Raw genomic sequence first — 5,928 nt, 5'->3', positions numbered from 1 at the left:
TCTTGTCTCCCTTGTGTTTTATTTAAGGTACAGGTAAAACCCTGTCACTGACGACCACTGTGAGCAACATCAGATGTGGGTACACACCAGTATCACACCTGTTCAAAACCTGCGATCACAGCTAATTACATGGCTTATTAAAATAATCAAATTACAGCAGCAATTTCCATTAGTTTACTTTTAATACAAGTGATCTGGCCCAGTTCAAATGAAAAAGACAAAAATCTTGTTCATGAGATGTGTAGTACGTTCTATGCGAGAGTCCTGCTTTGGTCTGGGTGAGGGTCCTGCTCTGGAAGAAATGAGACATACATTTTTCAGACATAACATTCTGTTCACACTAAAACATTCACATTTTGCACAATGACATGTGTACTGTAGCTTGTGATAGTGTAAACTCCTATAACTCTGTCTGTATAATATCTAATTAAAGTTTTTTTATGAGCATTTCTACTACACCTAAATTATCTAGTAGTAACAGCATTAAATTATTAATATCCATAAATAAAACATCTTAATAAATGTCAATAGATTATGCACAAATCTGACTTAAATCTTATTTTTCACGTCTGTCCTTCTCACTTCTCTAATGGTTGAGTACTTTGTCCAGGTCGATGGCTGCGTCTGCTTTTTGTTTTGACTGTATGCGCATCAGCTGGTCCAAATGTTCCACTTCAAGACGATTTCTGGATGCAGTTTTGATGTGATTCATTAAACTAAATCCTTTCACAATCTGCACTGGAAACTTGAAATGTTGCAAAAATATCCACAAGCTGCGAGATCTCCTTTAGCTCATCACATCTAAGTGCTGCAGCCACCATATCTGAGAATGTGCTGATTGACCAGTTTAAGAATTTGCTTTATTATGTAATTGAATTCAGCATATTGACTATTAATCGCCTCCATAGACTGGGAGAGGTGGAGAATGGCCTCATACTTATTTGCCAGTGTGGCAATGTCTGCTGATCCATAGTCAAAGCTGATGTCTGAGCTCAATTCAATTCAATTCATCCATCCATTATCTTTACCCGCTTATTCCATTTTGGGTCACGGGGGTCGCTGGTGCCCATGTCCAGCAATCATTGTGCGAGGGGCGGGGTACACCCTGGATGGGTCGCAAGTCCATCACAGGGACACATAGAGACAAACGAGACAAACAACCATTCACTCTCTCACTCACACCTAGGGACAATTTAGAGTTACCAATTAGCCAAACATGCATGTTTTTGGTCTGTGGGAGGAAACCGGAGTACCCGGAGAAAACCCACACATGCACGGAGAGAACATGCAAACTCCACCCAGAAAGGCCCCTGGACCGGGGTTTGAACCAAGGACCTGTTCACTGAGAGGCAGCTCTACCAGTTGCGCCACCGTGCTGCCCCAATTCAATTCAATTCAGTTTTTCAATTCAGTTTATTTATATAGGACCAAGTCACAATAGAAGTCATCTCAGGACACTGAACAGAAACATTCATATATATATAAATAATTTAACTATTTATCTGAGGAGCAGACTGCTTTGAATTTAACTCCATCACCGAACTCTCATCTTGAGCAAGCATAAGCTGACAGTGGAAAGGAAAAACTCCCTCATGAGGAAGAAACCTTTAGCAGAACCAGGCTCAGGACAAGTGGCCATCTGCTTCAACCGGCTGGGTTTGAGAGGAACAGGAAAAAGGAATAAATACAAAATGGAAGGTCAAGAATCACATGTTAAAATATAAATAGTATCAAAAGAAAACTATTCAATTTTAACAATTCATTTCAGGAAATTAGGTCAATTTGTCCTCTAGTAGTCTAAGCTTACCATACCATACTATTTTATTTATAGAGCACTTAAAACAGCGACAAGGCCAATCAAAGTGCTGTACAGACAGAACAACAGGTAACACAGAAAGCAAAATACAAAATGAAGTAAATCAGAAATATAGACATAAAAATGATGCAGATAATGACGACTAACCAGTGTGGAGCATACAGGTTCAAAACACAGATCATCTGGTGTTGAAAGGTACCGAATAGTAGTGGGTTTTTAAACAAGACTTGAAAACCGAGAGGGAGGGGGCCTGTCTGACAAGCAGAGGTAACTCGTTCCAGAGTCTTGGTCCTGCTACAGAGAAGGCCCTGTCATCTCTGCACTTAAGACGAGTTCCTGGAACTGTGAGGAGCAACTGGTCCGCTGACCTCAGGGACGTGGTGGGACATACGGTTGTAGCAGATCAGAGAGATGGGGGTGGGGGGTCACTGTTCAGTGATTTGTAGACATATAGGAGTATTTTGAACTGGATTCGAAAGTGAACCGGTAACCAGTGCAGTGAGGCCAAAACTGGTGTAATGTGCTCTCTTGGAACTTCCAGCCTTACTGGAAGACTCAGTCTTACTGGAGTCTTCCAGCTGAACTAAGTAGCTGATGGATTTTTGGACCATGAGCCAAGGGTCCGTCCATTCCAGCGGAGTCACAGCTCGCATCGCTGTGCACTCAACCCGAGCATTAAATGCTCTCAACTTCTAAGGAAGCTTATTCTGTTGAACGGAGTATATGGAACTACTTCTGAAGATTCTCAGCCACCGTGACTGGAGACGCTGAAAAGGTAGTGTGCCAATGGACCTCTGTTCCGGAGCTGATGTATCCTCTGCCAAGGTAACAAGTCGTTGCACGCCCTGAGTGTAACCGCGGGCTGAGCTGGTGTCGGAGGAAGGGTGCCATTTCTGGTCAACACATAACTTTCATCCATCTAAACCTCCTCTTTAAATCTTTAAACTTCTTTACTCCTTCTCTTTAAACTTCTATTCGCCAGTAAATCAAGCTAGATGCCTTCAGAGATTAATTATTCTCCATCAGTAACCTTCTGTTGTCTTGTTTAGTAAATCTTGCCAAGTTTATTAATCAGAAACAGATCAGCAATCAAGTGTACATGTTTTGATGTTAAATTTTGATTCTGTTAAATAAATGACCACATTTATTCTGATGGGTCAAAGATAAAATGGCGTCTCATGTCACAGATTATACACTCCACTCTCAGGTTATCTGGGTCACATGGCAGAAATTTAACTCGAAAAAGAAAGAATCCGTTGTTAATTAAACAATTAATATTCTTTGTGCTTGAACTAGCTTTAAGAATAATTAATTAGTAGTGAAGCTAACAGCTAGCTCACTACACGTTACTGCAGCTTAATACGTGCATCGCTGAGAGTTAAACTAGGATACATGTAACACTTGGGGCGGCTGTGGCTGAGTGGTTAGAGCAGCTGACCTCCAATGCGAGAGGTTCGAATCCACCAGCAGTCACATGCTGAAGCGTCCCTGGGCAAGACACTGAACCCCTCATAAATGGTAAATGGACTGTACTTATATAGCACCTTTCTATCTTATTTCAAGATACTCAAAGCGCTTTACACTACAATCTGTGTCCTCATTTACCCGTTCATACAGCACTCTACTAGATCTCTACAAAGCTAATTGAACAAATCATTCTACAGAGACTAATCAGAGCTTTATCACATTCATACACCGATGGGACACACATCAGAGGCTATGAGGGGTTCAGTGTCTTGCCCAGGGACACTTCGACATGTGACTGCTGGTGGATTCAAACCCCCAACTCTCGCATTGGAGGACGACTGCTCTAACCACTCAGCCACAGCCCCTCATAGCCTCTGATGTGTGTCCCATCAGTGTATGAATGTGATATGAAAGCACTGATTAGTCTCATTAGAATGATTTGTTCAATTAGCTTTGTAGAGATCTAGTAAGAGTGCTGTATGAATGGGTAAATGAGGACACAGATTGTAGTGTAAAGCGTTTTGAGTATCTTGAAATAAGATAGAAAGGCGCTACATAAGTACAGTGAGTCCATTTACCATTTACTAACTTTAAGATATTAGTGTAGAGCTTTATTTTATGGTTATGTAGCTAGCTAAAATAAAAAGCCAACTAAATACTGAAAGTAAAAGATTAAGCTTGTAAAAATGTGCTCATCCATTGGATCAGCTGGTTAAACAATTCAGAATCAGAATCAGTTTATTATTGCCATGTCAATGAACGAGGTTCACAAACTAGGAATTTGCTTCGACATAAGGTGCGAATAGTAATAAAGTAAAAATGAAAACATTACATAAGACATAAGACCTGTGTACACCCACAAATAAAGTAAAAATGAAAACATAACAAACATGTGTACACCCATACAATAGAAAACAATAAAAAAGCTTAGAAAACAGTACAGATGAAGTATTCAATTATAATACAGATGTAATGTGACCAAAGCAGAAATTATGAGGTAGCATTATGAGTGTTCAGGAGTCCAACAACAGAGGGAAAGAAACTGTTCTTATGGCTGGAGGTTCTGGTCCGAATGGACCGAAGCCTCCTGCCTGAGGGGAGTGGTTCGAACAGACCGTGTGCAGGGTGAGCAGGGTCAGCTGTGATCCGACCTGCTCGCCTCACAGTCCTGGAGACGTACAGGTCGTGGAGGGATGGAAGTCATTGGTTCAGGTATGTTGACGACACCTGGGTTAAAATGAAATCTCAGGAAGTCCAACATGTTACTGACCACATAAACTCTGTGGAAAAATACATCAAGTTCACACGAGAAGATGACAAAAATGGCAAGTTGGCTTTCTTGGACTGTGAGGTCTCAGTCTCTGATAGAGGACATTTGCAAACTGAGGTGTACCGCAAACCCACACACACAGACCAGTATTTGCAGTTTGACTCCCATCACCCTTTGGAGCACAAGTTAGGAGTCATCAGGACTCTGTATCACAGAGCAGACAGCGTCCCCACTAGCTCAGGAGCCAGGCAGAAGGAGAAATCCCACACAAGACAGGCTCTAGAGCAATGTGGATATCCTAACTGGGCCTTCCTAAAAGCAGAGAAGAAACCCAAACAGGACTCCAGTCAGCCATCAGGTGAAAAGGAGGAACCCAGACCCAGACCAGTGGTCATTCCATATGTTGAGGGAGTATCAAAGAAACTGAGACGTTTATTTTCTAAACATAACGTCCCAGTGGCTTTTAAACCCCAAAATACATTACGGCAAAGACTGGTTCATCCCAAAGATCCAGTCCCCCGGCACAAACAGAGTAATGTTGTGTATGCTGTTCAGTGTCAGGAGGGCTGTGATCAGTCTTACATCGGGGAAACAAAACAGCCACTGGCCAAAAGGATGGCCCAGCACAGAAGATCAACATCATCAGGCCAAGACTCTGCGGTCTACACTCATCTCCAGGCCAGCGGTCACTCTTTCAGGGATGAAGACGTGCACATCCTGGATAGAGAGGAGCGATGGTTTGAGAGAGGAGTAAAGGAGGCCATCTTTGTGAAAAGAAACCGTCCATCATTAAACAGGGGTGGAGGCCTACGTGTTCAATTGTCCCCCTCTTACAATGCTGTGATTGCTAGTATCACTCAGCCCTCTGTGAATAGTACACAGCCATCAGTGTGCTAATGATCTATTGTTAGGCTGATGGTCCTTCTTGAGCATGTGATCAGCTGGTTTTGGTTGTCAGCAGCAAAACTGGTTGATCCACTCTGAGACGGTGCTATTTAAGAGACTGAGCTGAAAACAGCACCTCAGACTGAAGAAGTCTCTCGGACGAGAGACGAAACGTTTCTACATTTTTTGTTGTTTTGCTTTGTTTTGGGTTTTTTTGAATGTCCAGAGGACCAGATTGAACTTTTTTAGATTTTTCTACCTGGATTATTGAGCATGCATCAGGATACATTTGATATCTTTTGTACTGTTTTGCACTACAAGAAAGAAGCCTAACACTTGATTTGTTTATTATTTAAAAACTCTCTGGACCTAGTGGAGGAATTTTCTTAATTCAAAATATATGATGGCAAAAGGACACCCTATGCTTTTTTAAAATTCCAATTAAGTTTTATACCAAAAACATACTACGATGTATATCGTTATCGCCACC

Source organism: Nematolebias whitei, chromosome 16, assembly GCF_014905685.2.
Source record: "Nematolebias whitei isolate Nwh7 chromosome 16, NemWhi1, whole genome shotgun sequence".
NCBI lineage: Eukaryota > Metazoa > Chordata > Actinopteri > Cyprinodontiformes > Rivulidae > Nematolebias > Nematolebias whitei.
Note: the sequence above shows the minus strand (reverse complement) of the source record.